The following is a 15675-nucleotide window of genomic DNA, read 5'->3' on the forward strand; positions in this document are numbered from 1 at the left end:
AAATTTTACTCCAAGTACAATTTGAAAAAAAGACTTAGGTGTTAACAAGACAGTCATCTGAGTCCTGTTGTCTGACTTCAAGTCTGGCTCTCTTACTGAGTCTTGGGGCATGATGTGTTCCCTCTTGGACCTGATTTTCCTCATCTGTAAAATGGGTTGATAAGAATACTGCCTCATAGGGTTGTTGTGAGGTTTAAATGAGATGTTATAACTACAGGGTTCTAGTTCAGTGACTGCCTGGTAGTGAGCGCTCAGCTGAGGCTGCTTCCTTCCCTGCAGAAGTGTAGCAAGTAATAAAGGTAGCAGAGACCCATTGAGACCCTATGTATTTGTGCATGTCCCCCTCCCCAGTAGCGTGTTACAAAGCCATGTGGATCCTGGAAATGTTGGGAACACAGAGTGTTCCTTCTCTCTGTGTTAGTTTTCCATAATAGAGATTGGAACAAATACCATCAGAATAGCCTCCTGTTTGCCTCTGACACCAGTAATAAGAGTAAAATAACTTGAAATGGCTCAAAAATTTGTCTTGGTGCTCTTCAATTTGCATGAGTGAGTATAGAATATGAGTGTGGATCTAACACCTGCCAAACAGTAGTCCCTGCCTCCCACCCCTCCCGGGAAAGAAACCCCAAATGAAGTGATGTGGGGAGGCCAGACTTAGAACTTTTCAAAGCAGGTAACTTCAAGGCAAACATTTCCTCTCTCCCTCCTGGGCTGGCTGGGTGTGTTATTACTGGAACCAAGACAACAGGTATTGGGTAAGAGCGAGGGACTGGACAGAAATTTTTCATCAGCTTGAGCCAAGTTCTCATTCTAGGTGACTCTGTGGGAAAAAAAACAACCTTGTAGTCAATTTGCATATTGGACACTTTCTGTCTGTTCATGTTTCTAGCCCAACTTTTTCAATGGGGAAACAAGTGCTATAAAGGAAAAAGTTTGATAGCTTTTGAAAAAATCAAAATGCTTTGTATGAGTTTCATATTATTCTATTTGCTGCTTTTTCTGCTTGCATGGTAGACCCTTAATAAATACAGAGACCAGTTTTTTGTTTTGTCCTCAATTTATGTGAACATTTATTTATTCTCTTAGTCATTCAACAAGCACGTGCTAAATGTTTATTATGCACCGGGCACAGTTTTTGAGTGAGAAATTTGGATACATGGTCTGAGAAATATAAATGAATTTATGAAGAAAATGGGTCAGCATGTTAGAAATCACTCCTTCCCCAAAAGCCCATCATATATGGCTGCCAAACCTGTGTATGAAAGTGGAATAAAGTGGGCTAGCGTTTCGTATGTATTTTGAGCATTTCCTTTGAGGAATTCAAAGAATAGATTTATCCTAAAGGCAATACCTGTCACAATCTAGCAAAATATATTATTTCGGATAATTATTCATTGGTTTATTTCTTCTAGTAGGGCAAGATGCCGAGGACCCAGGAAAGCGGGACACACATCTTCACTGTTTCCCACGCTTATCCCTTTCCTGAGGGACGGCTGTGTCATCCCTAACCTTCAGTAGCCACCTCACCCATGTGACCTATAAGTCCTAGACCAACAAAATTACATGTAGTTCTGAAAACACATCATACTGTTTCATACCTCTCTGTCTCCACACATACTCTTCCTCCTTCTGGAATGTTCTATCTACTGTCCACCTCCCTCTAGATATCTGCTCATTCTTCAAATCCCAGTTCAGGCTTCTCATTCTTTGCCCCCTCCCACACTTTCCCAGCCACTCTCTCCTCTCTGGTACTTGGAGACCTTGCTATACATCCACCATTGCAAATATCACACTAAATTACAGCTATTTATTTATACAGATCTTCCCTGATTTATGATGGGATTACATCCCGATAAACTCATCGTAGATTGAAAATATCAGAAGTCAAAAATTCAGTTAACACACTTCACCGACTGAACATCATGGCTGAGCCTAGCCTACCTTCAACATGCTCAGAACACTTACATGAGCCACAGCTGGGCAAAATCATCTACTACAAAGCCTATTTGATAATAAAATGTTGAATATCTCATGTAATTTATTGAATGCTGTACTGAAAGTGAAAAACAGAAAGGTTGCCTGAGTACCGAATGGTTGTCAGTGTATCAGTTGTTTACCCTCGTGATGCGGTGGCTGACGGGGAACCGCGGCTACTGACCCTGCCCAGCATCACGAGAGAGAATCTTACTGCTCATCACTAGCCCAGGAAGAGATCAAAGTTCAGAATTTGAAGTATGGTTTCTACTGAATGCAAATTGCTTTAGCACCATCATAAAATTGAGCCATCGTTAGGTCAGGGACCATCTGCGCACCTGTATTTTCCATTAAACTGTGTTTTCCAGCAGGTGCTGTGGTGCCTGGCACAGAGGAAGTGCATAGGAGATGCACAGGTGTCTGTTGGACTGAGAACACTGTACAGGTATTTTTACAGTTCTTATTAGAAGTTTTATGGGAACGGAACCATTCAACAAATATTTGTTGAGCACCTACTATGTGCCAGGCACTCTTTGAAATGCTAGGCATAGAGCAGTGACCAGAACAGACAAATGTCCTGCTGTCATGGTGCTTACAATCTATTCCTCAAGCTGATGGTCATCGGCTCAACTAAAAATTCTATTACTAGGGAAGAAGAGGAAAAACTGATATTGAGACAATTAGCAGTCTTTGCCACACCGTTCTTTCCCTTTCTCTGTGTTTAAATGGGCATGTGGCTTTTTTATTCTTAAATAATGGTAGACTGTGATAATTCTGCTTTCTTTGACTTAAATGCATGTGTTGAATTTTGTTTATCATGCATCTTAAGAGCCTATTTAATAGGCTGTCTTATTTCTTATTTGAGGGTGTGTGTGTGTGTGTTGAGGACAGCTAGAGAGAGCCCAGTTTTCAAAGTAAGTTATTGAAAACTCCTTCACCTGCCGTTGTCTCCTCACAATAGCCTGCTGAGCTAGGCATGAACAACAGTGTTATTACTCCATTTTACAGGTGGGGAAATTAGGCACAGAGAGTTCAAGTAAATTAAGATTAGAGAGCTAATTGTCAGTAGAGCCATGTCTCCCGACTTGATACTTTTTTATTTGGTTAAGGATGTGGTTAGTTATATAATAGTGTCAAGTAACTCAGGCTCACTGGGTGACTGAAATATTTACTGTTGTTTTTAACTGCAGTTTCCTCTAGAAATGAGTGAATCAAAGTAAATTCTTCTGTATAGAACACAGACACTTCTTTCACCTTTCTCCTGATCCTCCACCCAAATGCCCACCTTTTCTTTACATTTTTAGCCCAGATCAGCCAGTTTTCTTCTTCACACAGAGATTGAATCCTGATGGTGAGTTCTCCCATCGTGCTTCATTTACCCAGCCCGGTCCTTGGGCTGTGACTTTCTCGGTGGGGACACTGGCCCCAGTTCATCATGACCTGATGTTTAATGGCTCTGTGTTTGGCCAGGGCATTGCCCTGCCAGGCCTGAGGACCAACTGTTTACATCGGTAGCCTTTCCCAGCTTCTCTGCTGAGACCTTGTATGCTTGTGACTGCCGCATGTTCCTGGGTTGCATCTCTTTCTATCATATACAATCCAGACATTCATATAGCAGAGGAAAGGGGCCCTTTTTGTTGCATTGGAACAGAAAACTGAAAGTTTCAGAAATTAAGAAAAATACTTATCAGAGATGAAGTAGAAATGAAAAGAGAACAAGCTTTGGGAGAGAGTCTCTAAGCCTCAGATTCCTCACCTGTAAAATGAGGATAATAACACCTACCTTGAGAATTACTATAAGGGTTAGAGATATAGCTGGAAAATGCCCAGCTTAGTACCCAGAACATAGTGGATTCCCCATAAACGGGAGAGAATAAAATAAAATCTATTTTGTTCACTTTCTATAATATTTAAAATTTGGGCAACAAGCCCAAGGGAAATGAAAATGCAGGTTGACACAAAAACTTGTACATGAATGTTCATAGCATTGTTCATAATAACTAAAAAGTGAAACAACAAACCTCTAAAAAAAAAAAAAAACAAACCTCTATTAACTGACCAATGGGTGAACAAAATGCGGTCTATCCATACAATGGAATATTATTCAGCCATAAAAAAGAAATGAAGTACTGATACATGCTACAACATGGATGGACCTTGAAAACATTATGCTAAGGTGAAAGAAGTCAGACACAAAAGGCAACAGTTGCATGATTTCATTTATATGCAATGTCCAGAAAAGGCAAATCCATAGAGACAGACAGAAAGTAGAAGAGTGGTTACCAGGGGCTAGACAGAGGGGAGGATGGGAAGTGGTTGCTAACAGGTACAGGGCTTCTTTTGGGGCTGACAAAAATGTTCTGAAATTAGATCACAGTAATGGTTGCACAGCTCTACGGATACACTAAAAACCACTGAATTATACACTTTAAAAGGATGATGTTAGGTGTGTGCGTTGTATCTCAATAAAGCTATTATTTAAAAATGGGGCCAACAGTAATTATGCCTTAGTTGCTCTGCAAAGAGCTGTTACATATGGCATTTGTGGGCAGTGTACCCGTATGGTCACCCCATGCCTGTATCATTGTTTTTACTTTTTTCTAATAGCAACTCTATTGCTATTAGACTGACTGAAAGAATTATTTAGACCTTGCTCAACCTCTGCATGTCAATCTTTCTTTGTCATTGAAGATGCTTTCTGGGTATGTGAAAGCAGGGCAGTGATATTACCGCTATCCTCCCAACCATATTTGAAATATTTAATTACTGAAATGTGTGCCCTGAACATGTGCGGATGGATGGGCTGTGGCTATTAAGAGGTGAAATAATGTGGTCTTTGTGTTGGGTCCCTGGTTTCCAGAGAGCCCCTGTCATGCTGGAATATATTCGTGGCATTTCAGCCTAATAGGTTATAAACAGACTTTTATCTCTAAAACCTGGATAACTGGCTTCTCTTGAAACGATAGGAAAGTCTAGCATTTCTGGGCACACATTCTAGCATGGCAGCAATCAGATGGGGCCTGCGTGTGTCTATTCTTAACAGTCCTTCTCTCACACTGTCAGCTCACTCCTTTATGTTATCTGTGCTCAGTCTTTGTAGGCATTTGGGTTGAACTGGGGAAAGTCCTCTTGAAATTGTTTATTCATTCACTCATCAAGCCCGTGATTAGTGCCTGTTTTACACAATAATCTCTGTTAGGTGCTGGGATAGTCCTGTCCTCAGGGAAGAGAGTCGGGTTAATGGAGAAAGACATAGAACCAGTTAATTGTATTATAGGAGCAGGTTCAGTGTTGGGAGTATGGGCAGGGAATTGATGTGTAGTTACAGGTATGGGGGTGGGAGGTTCAGGGCTCCTGGAGAATAACACCTTTCTGGATCCTGTGGTATCCTCTCTCTAGTATTGGTGCTTTAGTTGTTGACTGTGCAGGAGAACACTTCACCAGTAACTCCATTTCTTCAGGGCACACCCACAAATTAAAAACTTAATAGAATTGGAAAATCCAGCAAGGAAGAGAAAAGAGGAAATGAGGAGTGGGTGAAAAGGAGTGGGAAGAAGAATAAACAGAGGACAAAGGAGAAGAAAAACAGGAAAACGTACTTAGGCAAACGAGAAACATACTTATCTTGCCTCAGACACTGCCACTGATGTTTTCATGGAATTCCAAGGGTTTTGACTCCAAGGAAAATTATGCTGAAGGGAACTTCAACAAAGCTTAAAGGGAACTAATGAATCTTCCCATTTTTCTTATTTTATTTCCTCCCATCCTTTCGCGCTGAGATGATCCCATTGGTCATGGTGATTAACGTCTTTAACGATGCAGAGAATTCCTTCCAGTTTGACATGTGGGCATCCACTCTCTGTGGGTGAGTGCGGTGGGGGGCGTCTGAGCTAAGGTTGGGAGGGGCACCAGAAGGCCTGAAGGAAGAGCCCAGGCTCTAACCCCCACCATTTGTGTGGCTTGAGCAAGACATAACCTCTCATCCTCAGCCTTCTCGCCTATAACATGGGGAGATAAAAAGAATGCCTACCTAGCTAATCATGAGGCTCAAAATGGGACAGTGCAAGACATACAGGTGAGGGGTTCTTAACACCAAGAGAGCAAAACTATAGCTCACAATCAAAAGTAGCAAGAAATGGCTTATTTGTAATATGTTTAATTAAGTTCATCCTGATTTTATTAAGATGATATTGGGCTTTGGAATTGACTGTTAACGGGTCAGTCGGTAAATTTTAACCACGCCTCTTTCCTGCCCTTTAGGAATGAAATTGATTGTATTTTCAGAATTAACATTTCTTTTTACATCACTTTTACCCAGTCTTCAGGTGTGTAACGCCTATGATTGTTTCTGGGATTAAATGGTACATACTGAGGAAGGATACTGAGAGTATAAATATTTATTTGTTGGTGAGGAGGGTTTCATGAGAAGTGAGTTTTCCTGATTTCTTAGTTCATTAGGAAGAATTGCTACTAATTGACTTGGTAGGACCTAGGAGAAGGCTTTTGTTGGGAGAAATCCCCAGCCCCCAGTTCATATTTGAATCCTGAACCATATCCATAGCAAGTTTCCACCCAACAGATGGATTCTAGTTCTTTAAACAACTCTGCACAGTAACCAAGAGGCAAGAGTCCATCATCATGTTTTGCCAAGTGGCCAAGCATAACTCTTCCCACCTTGGCAGAGCAGCTGCTGGCGAAGCTTTCCCTGAGAGCAGAGACAGAGGTGGTAGGACTTGATGACATTCCCTTCCTTGAAAATGAATTTCACTAGTTGCTTCCAAAAGTGAAATTTTATTTGAGGTGGAACTCTTTATTTTCTACACCAGTGAGTCTTCCTTGCTGGATGAAAATATGAGGCAATTAAGAGGGTAGTTCAGGTTTAGAAGTCTCAAGTTGGAAAATTCATTTTTTGCCAGATCATTAGTCATGGTGTGAATCTTCCAGGTGGTGACTAACTTTGTTGTTCATTCCATCACAGTTCCCTTGAGCCTCTCGGAGGCGTATTTTGTGGGTTCTAAGGCAGCAAAGATCAATCGCTGCACAATATTGCTTTCCTCCTGCCCCACTGACTGCAGTTCTGTTGTTCTGTAGCATCAGAAGTCTAGACTTTCTGGGGTGGCAGGGAAGCTAAGAACATTCCCTGAGGGTCAGTACAGATGGAGGTGATCAGAAGTACCATGTCATCAGTATCTGTGTTCCACCTGCTGAGACATCTGGCCTGCATCTTTTTTTTTTTTTTTTAACATCTTTATTGGAGTATAATTGCTTTACAGTGTTGAGTTAGTTTCTGCTGTATAACAAAGTGAATCAGCTATATGCATTCATATATCCCCATACCCCCTCCCTCTTGCGTCTCCCTCCCACCCTCCTTATCCCCCCCCACCTCTGGGTGGTCGCAAAGCACCAAGCTGATCTCCCTGTGCTATGCAGCTGCTTCTCACTAGCTATCTATTTTACATTTCATAGTATATATATATGTCAATGCTACTCTCTCACTTCGTGCCAGCTTCCCCTTCCCCTTCCCTGTGTGTCCTCAAGTCCATTCTCTACATCTGCGTCTTTATTCCTGTCCTGACCCTAGGTTCATCAGAACCTTTTTTTTTTTTTTTTTTAGATTCCATATATATGTGTTAGCATACAATATTTGTTTTTCTCTTTCTGACTAACTTCACTCTGTAAGACAGACTCTAAGTCCATCCACCTCACTACAAATAACTCAATTTCATTTCTTCTTATAGCTGAGTAATATTCCATTGTATATATGTGCCACATCTTCTTTATCCATTCATCTGTCGATGGTCACTTAGGTTGCTTCCATGTCCTGACTATTGTAAATAGAGCTGCAGTGAACATTGTGGTACATGACTCTTTTTGAATTATTGTTTTCTCAGGGTATATGCCCAGTAGTGGGATTGCTGGGTCATGTGGTAGTTCTATTTTTAGTTTATTAAGGAACCTCCATACTGTTCTCCATAGTGGCTGTATCAATTTACATTCTCACCAACAGTGCAAGAGGGTTCCCTTTTCTCCACACCCTCTCCAGCATTTATTGTTTGTAGATTTTTTGATGATGGCCATTCTGATCGGTGTGAGGTGATACCTCATTGTAGTTTTGATTTGCATTTCTCTAATGATTAGTGATGTTGAGCATCCTTTCATGTGTTTGTTGGCAATCTGTATATCTTCTTTGGAGAAATGTCTGTTTAGCTCTTCTGACCATTTTTGGATTGGGTTGTTTGTTTTTTTGATATTGAGCTGCATGAGCTGCTTGTATATTTTGGAGATTAATCCTTTGTCTGTTGCTTCGTTTGCAAATATTTTCTCCCTTTCTGAGGGTTGTCTTTTCATCTTGTTTATTGTTTCCTTTGCTGTGCAAAAGCTTTGACGTTTCATTAGGTCCCATTTGTTTATTTTTGTTTTTATTTCCATTTCTCTAGGAGGTGGGTCAAAAAGGATCTTGCTGTGATTTGTGTCATAGAGTGTTCTGCCTATGTTTTCCTCTAAGAGTTTTAGAGTTATCTGGCCTTACATTTAGGTCTATAATCCATTTTGAGTTTATTTTTGTGTATGGTGTTAGGGAGAGTTCTAATTTCATTCTTTTACCTGTAGCTACCCAGTTTCCCCAGCACTGCTTATTGAAGAGGCTGTCATTTCTCCATTGTATATTCTTGCCTCCTTTATCAAAAATATGGTGACCACATGTGCGTGGGTTTATCTCTGGGCTTTCTATCCTGTTCCATTGATCTATATTTCTGTGTTTGTGCCAGTACCATACTGTCTTGATTACAGTAGCTTTGTAGTATAGCCTGAAGTCTGGGAGCCTGATTCCTCCAGCTCCGTTTTTCTTTCTCAAGATTGCTTTGGCTATTCTTGGTCTTTTGTGTTTCCATACAAATTGTGACATTTTTTGTTCTAGTCTGTGAAAAATGCCAATGGTAGTTTGATGGGGATTGCATTGAATCTGTAGATTGCTTTGGGTAATATAGTCATTTTCACAATGTTGATTCTTCCAATCCAAGAACATAGTATATCCCTCCATCTGTTTGTATCGTCTTTAATTTTTTTCTTCAGTGTCTTATAGTTTTCTGCATACAGGTCTTTTGTCTTCTTAGGTCGGTTTACTCCTAGGTGTTTTATTCTTTTTGTTGCAGTGGTAAATGGGAGTGTTTCCTTAATTTCTCTTTCAGATTTTTTATCATTAGTGTATAGGAGTGCAAGAGATTTCTGTGCATTAATTTTGTTTCCTGCTACTCTACCAAATTCATTGATTAGCTCTAGTAGTTTTCTAGTAGCATCTTTAGGATTCTGTATGTATAGTATCATGTCATCTGCAAACAGTAAGAGTTTTACTTCTTCCTTTCTGATTTTGATTCCTTTTATTTCTTTTTCTTCTCTGATTACTGTGGTTAAACTTCCAAAACTATGTTGAATAATAGTGGTGAGAGTGGGCAACCTTGTCTTGCTCCTGATCTTAGAGAAAATGGGTTCAGTTTTTCACCATTGAGAACGATGTTGGCTGTGGGTTTGTCATATATGGCCTTTATTATGTTGAGGTAGGTTCCCTCTATGCCTACTTTCTGGAGAGGCATGAGTGTTGAATGAGTGTTGAATTTTGTGAAAAGCTTTTTCTGCATCTATTGAGATTATCATATGGTTTTTATCCTTCAGTTTGTTAATATGGTTTATCACATTGATTGATTTGCATATATTGAAGAATCCTTGCATTCCTTGGATAAACCCCACTTGATCATGCTGTATGATCCTTTTAATGTGCTATTAGATTCTGTTTGCTAGTATTGTGTTGAGGATTTTTGCATCTATGTTCATCAGAGATATTGGCCTGTAGTTTTCTTTTTTTGTAACATCTTTGTCTGGTTTTGGTATCAGGGTGATGGTGGCCTCATAGAATTAGTTTCAGAGTGTTCCTCCCTCTGCTATATTTTGGAAAAGTTTGAGAAGGATAGGTGTTAGCTCTTCTCTAAATGTTTGATAGAATTTGCCTGTGAAACCATCTGGTCCTGGGCTTTTGTTTGTTGGAAGATTTTTTTAATCACAGTCTCAATTTCAGTGCTTGTGATTGGTTTGTTTATATTTTCTATTTCTTCCTGGTTCAGTCTAGGAAGGTTGTGCTTTTCTAAGAATTTGTCTATTTCTTCCAGGTTGTCCATTTTATTGGCATAGAGTTGCTTGTAGTAATCCCTCATGATCCTTTGTATTTCTTCAGTGTCAGTTGTTACTTCTCCTTTTTCATTTCTAATTCTATTGATTTGAGTCTTCTCCCTTTTTTTCTTGATGAGTCTGGCTAATGGTTTATCAATTTTGTTTATCTTCTCAAAGAACCAGCTTTTAGTTTTATTGATCTTTGCTATCGTTTCCTTTATTTCTTTTTCATTTATTTCTGATCTGATCTTTATGTTTCTTTCCTTCTGCTAACTTTGGGGTTTTTCTTTTTTTGTTCTTCTTCTTTCTCTAATTGCTTTAGGTGTAAGGTTAGGTTGTTTATTTGAGATGTTTCTTGTTTCTTGAGGTAGGATTGTATTGCTATAAAGTTCCCTCTTAGAACTGCTTTAGATGCATCCCATAGGTTTTGGGTCATCGTGTTTTCATTGTCATTTGTTTCTAGGTATTTTTTGATTTTTTCAGTGATCTCTTGGTTGGTTAGTAGCATATTGTTTAGCCTCCATGTGTTCGTATTTTTTACAGATTTTTTTCCTGTAATTGATATCTAATCTCATAGCATTGTGGTCAGAAAATATACTTTATATGATTTCATTTTTCTTAAATTTACTAAGGCTTGATTTGTGACCCAAGATATGGTCTGTCCTGGAGAGTGTTCCATGAGCACTTGAGAAGAAAGTGTATTCTGTTGTTTTTGGATGGAATGTCCTATAAATATCAGTTAAGTCCATCTTGTTTAATGTATCATTTAAAGCTTGTGTTTCCTTATTTATTTTCATTTTGGATGATCTGTCCATTGGTGAAAGTGGAGTGTTAAAGTCCCCTACTATGATTGTGTTACTGTCAATTTCCCCTTTTATGGCTGTTAGCATTTGCCTTATTTATTGAGGTGTGCCTATGTTGGGTGCATAAATATTTACAATTGTTATATCTTCTTCTTGGATTGATCCCTTCATCATTATGTAGCATCCTTCTTTGTCTCTTGTAATAGTCTTTATTTTAAAGTCTATTTTGTCTGGTATGAGAATTGCTACTCCAGCCTTCTTTTGATTTCCATTTGCATGGAGTATCTTTTTCCATCCCCTCACTTTCAGTCTGTATGTGTCCTTAAGTCTGAAGTGGGTCTCTTGTAGACAGCATATATATGGGTCTTGTTTTTGTATCCATTTAGCCAGTCTATGTCTTTTGGTTGGAGCATTTAATCCATTTGCATTTAAGGTAGTTATCGATATGTATGTTGCTTTTACCATTTTCTTAATCGTTTTGGGTTTGTTATTATAGGTCGTTTCCTTCTCTTGTGTTTCCTGCCTAGAAAAGTTCCTTTAGCATTTGTTGTAAGCTGGTTTGGTGGTGCTGAATTCATTTAACTTTTGCTTATCTGTAAAGGTTTTAATTTCTCCATCAAATCTGAATGAGATCCTTGCTGGGTAGAGTAATCTTGGTTGTAGGATTTTCCCTTTCATCACTTTAAATATGTCTTGCCCTCTCTTCAGGCTTACAGAGTTTCTGCTGAAAAATCAGCTGTTAACCTTATGGAGATTCCCTTGTATGTTATTTGTTGTTTTTCCCTTGCTGCTTTTAATATGTTTTCTATGTATTTAATTTTTGATAGTTTGATTAATATGTGTCTCAGCATGTTTCTCTTTGGGTTTTTCCTGTATGGTACTCTCTGTGCTTCCTGGACTTGATTGACTATTTCATTTCCCATGTTAGGGAAGTTTTCAACTATAATTTCTTCAAATATTTTCTCAGACACTTTCTTTTTCTCTTCTTCTTCTGGGACCCCTATAATTCAAATGTTGGTGTGTGTAATGTTGTCCCAGAGGTCTCTGAGACTGTCCTCAATTCTTTTCATTCTTTTTTCTTTATTCTGCTTCCTCGCAGTTATTTCCACCATTTTATCTTCTAGCTCACTTATCCGTTCTTCTGCCTCAGTTATTCTGTTACTGATTCCTTCTGGAGTATTTTTAATTTCAGGAATTGTGTTGTTCATCACCATTTGTTTGCTCTTTAGTTCTTCTATATCTTTGGTAAATGTTTCTTGTATTTTCTCCATTCTGTATCTGAGATTTTGAATCATCTTTACTATCATCACTCTGAATTTTTTTTCAGGTAGGTTGCCTATTTCTTGTTCATTTATTTGGTCTTGTAGGTTTTTACCTTGCTCCTTCATCTGTAACATACTTTTCTGTCATTTCATTTTTTTTTTTTTTGATGGGTGGTGCTGTATTCCTGTCTTACTGGTTGTTTGGCCTGAGATGTCCAGTACTGGAGTTTTCAGGCAGTTGGATATAGCTGGGTCTTGGTGCTGAGATGAGGACTTCTGGGAGGCCTCACTCCAATTGATATTCCCTGGGGTCTGAGGTTCTCTGTTAGTCCAGCGGTTTGGACTTGGAGCTCCACCACAGGAGCTCGGGCCCGACCTCCAGCCTGGGAAGCAAGATCCCGCAAGCTTCATGGCGCAGTAAAAAAAAAGGAAAAGAAAAAAAAAAAGGAAGAAAGAAAAAAGGAGCAGTACAATATCAAAGAATAAAAAACAAAATAGAATTAGAAAGAAAAAAATTATATTAGGAAAAATAAAACCATAATTGAAACAACTGCAACAAGGTAAAATAAAACCACAACAGAAAAAAGAAAATAAAAAGGTTGGGGGGGGGGGGGAACAAGCCAAAAGGAGAGAACAATAACAAAGTATAAAGAATAAAATAAATTTAGAAAAATAAAAGATTTATTAGGAAAAATAAAAATTATAAAAGAACAACAGTGAGTCAACAAGGTAAAACAGAACCCCAATCTAAAAGAGGAAAAAGGAAAAAAGAAAAAAAAAAAAAAAGACTTGGCTATGGGGGCGGAATTTAGGTGGGGGTGGAAACTAGGCATGGGCAGGGCTTAGGGTGTGGCAGGACCTAGGTGGGTGGGGGTGACGTTTTAGCGTGCTGCGTGGTCTAGGTGGGGCCTCTGCTTAGCACGTGGGCAGAAGGGGAGAGGCAGCAGGTGGAAAGGAGGGCCTCTGGAGTGTGGAGTTCTGGAGCTGGGAGTTAGGGTCCTGAGTGAGGGTGTGTGGGTGGGGTTTAGGCCTAGCGCATTGGAGGGGGTCTCAGAGGGGGTCTCCGATTGTAGAGGTAGGGCCCTGGGTGGTGGTGTAGGGGCGGGGATTGGGCTCTGCACGGCAGGAGGGAGGCTCCAAGGGCAGAGGATTAGGCCCGGGAGCCCAACAGGCTCCCCGGTGCCTAAGTGAGCAGGGAAAGCGCTGGCTGCGTTCCCTTCCATTCCTCTGTGCCCCTCCCCCACCGTCTCCCCCAGGGTCTCCCCCGTCACCGCTGGACCCCTAACCGTGGGTGGGTCCCACTGGGTGTAGGAACTCCTCCCCTCACACAGCCACCCCTCAGGGGTGCGGGTCCTGAGGTCCGGCCTTTACTTTTGCTCCCCCTTCCCTCCCTCCCACTCCCTCAGGACCGGGCAGCTGGAGGGGGCCTAGGTGGGCAGAGGATCAGGCCCGGGACCTCAGCAGGTTCCTGGGGGCCCAAGTGGGCAGGGGAAACCTGGCCATGCTCCCTTTTGACCCTCTGCCCTCCCAGTGGTTCCCCAATTTCCCCCTTCGGGCATGGGATCCCTTCCCCTCCCCCAGCCGCCCCTCAGGGGCGCCAGTCCCATCCCGTCTCCCCTTCTCCTCCCCCTTCACTCCCCCCACACCCCACATCCTACCCGGTCGCTGGGGGTTTCTCCCATCCCCTTAGGTGTCCGTGGTTCCCCACCGGTGTCTGGTAGGTGCCCTAGTTGTGAGAAGACGTGAATTCCGCGTCCTCCTAGTCCGTCATCTTGACTCCCAAGGCACCAGCCTGCATCTTTAATATGGCTCCAGTGGCCCCACACTTACCAGTGTGAGTTTAGCCCTCACATCCTCAGTAGTTCTTGTAAAAAGAAATGAGTCAGTTGTAATTATTTCAAATTGGCTATTAGTTTAGGAGCCAAGACTGAGGAACGAAAACTGACCTTCTAAAACAAGGGGAAATGTCAGTGTGTTTAGATGTTGCCAAAGAAACCTCGATTTTATTTTTGGCCACAGCCAAGTAGGAAAGCTCTGTCATCCTGCAGACATGTTTATCTACTGGTCTGCTCCAGGGTCTCTTGCTTTCCCCTGTAACAGTGACAATGCACCTGCTGGCCTGGGAACTTCATCAGCCAAGGAGATCCCTGTACATGCTGTTGATTGTATTTGCAGTATGTGTTTACCCCTGTCCTAATGTGACTTTGAATCGGAGACTCATGGGCCTTTGCTGCCTTGCACAGCTAGGGAAGAGGAAGAGGCAAGAGGAACTAGAATCAAAATCAGAGAGAAAGCAGATGTGCAGCTTTATGGTGAGAAGTGGCCTAGCCTTCCCCCTAAGGCCATGTGGATGTTGCACCTGTATCTGCCAGCTCTTGCATTTCAGGTACTAGCTCCAAAGAAAGCCAGAAAAGACTATTGGACAAAGAGGGGACCAACCATGAGCATCACAGCCGTATCAGGGCCACAGCTCTCCTGAAGGTGGAGGAGGGAGACCTCTTAGTGGCTGGCAGGTCCTTGGTGCTCCTTAGAGATAAAGGAAAGTCGCTGTCCCAATGGGGCCTTCAAAGAAAATTAATTATGTGAGGATTGGCACAGCTCAGGAGCTGAGCTCTCCTTACTATGTCAGCCAGAGACAGAGATTTAATGTGATTTAATGTGATTCTACTCTGGTTGGGACAATTGAAGCAAAGATTGAACAGGCTTAGCCTCCCAGGAGCCTAGTCTTCTGACCAGTGCCTGCTTGTGCTTTCACAAACAGTGGTTTTCCAGTTTGATTAGTGAAATCACTAATCACTGTAAATCACTTGTAAGTCACCTCTCCAGCTTTATCTTCACATCATTTGTTTCCTTCATGGAATCCTTTAGCAATGTCCGTTACCTCTCTGGGTGCCTTTCCTGATCTGATTGGGAGAAGGATGGCAGACTCATTTTCCACGGGAGTGGGAGGAGCTGTCAGTTTGGGAGAGAGCCCTCGGCTTCTCCTGAAGGGGTTCACACATTCTGTGTCCTCAGCGTCTTAGCTTGATGGAAAAATCCATCTTAGCCACAGAGTTTTTATTTTATTTTTTTAAAACATCTTTATTGGAGTAAAATTGCTTTACAATGGTGTGTTAGTTTCTGCTTTTATAACAAAGTGAATCAGTTATACATATACATATATCCCCATATCTCTTCCCTCTTGCGTCTCCCTCCCTCCCACCCTCCCTATCCCACCCCTCTAGGTGGTCACAAAGCACCGAGCTGATCTCCCTGTGCTCTGCGGTTGCTTCCCACTAGCTATCGATTTTACATTTGGTGGTGTATATACGTCAATGCCACTCTCTCACTTTACCCAGCTTACCCTTCCCCCTCCCCGTGTCCTCAAGTCCAGTCTCTAGTAGGTCTGCATCTTTATTCCCATCCTGCCCCTAGGTTCTTCATGACCATTTTTTTTTTTTTTAGATTGCATATATATATGTGTTAGCATACAG

The 15675-nt window shown here is 41.2% G+C and overlaps 1 protein-coding gene across 4 annotated transcripts in view; it reads left to right on the plus strand.

The window, feature by feature from the left end:
- COLGALT2 (collagen beta(1-O)galactosyltransferase 2) overlaps nucleotides 1-15675 on the plus strand; it is a 135376-nt gene that overhangs the window by 45322 nt on the left and 74379 nt on the right. Inside the window, exon 1 of one of the 4 annotated variants that reach the window (XM_082401823.1) lies at nucleotides 2284-2422. The exons of the other annotated variants lie outside the window; for them this stretch is intronic. The gene's annotated coding sequence lies outside the window, so the exon portion shown is untranslated. Of the gene's footprint in view, nucleotides 1-2283; nucleotides 2423-15675 lie in introns of those variants that run through there. 4 annotated transcript variants of the gene reach the window in all.

Source organism: Balaenoptera borealis, assembly GCF_965194805.1.
Source record: "Balaenoptera borealis genome assembly, chromosome: 1".
Lineage (NCBI taxonomy): Eukaryota > Metazoa > Chordata > Mammalia > Artiodactyla > Balaenopteridae > Balaenoptera > Balaenoptera borealis.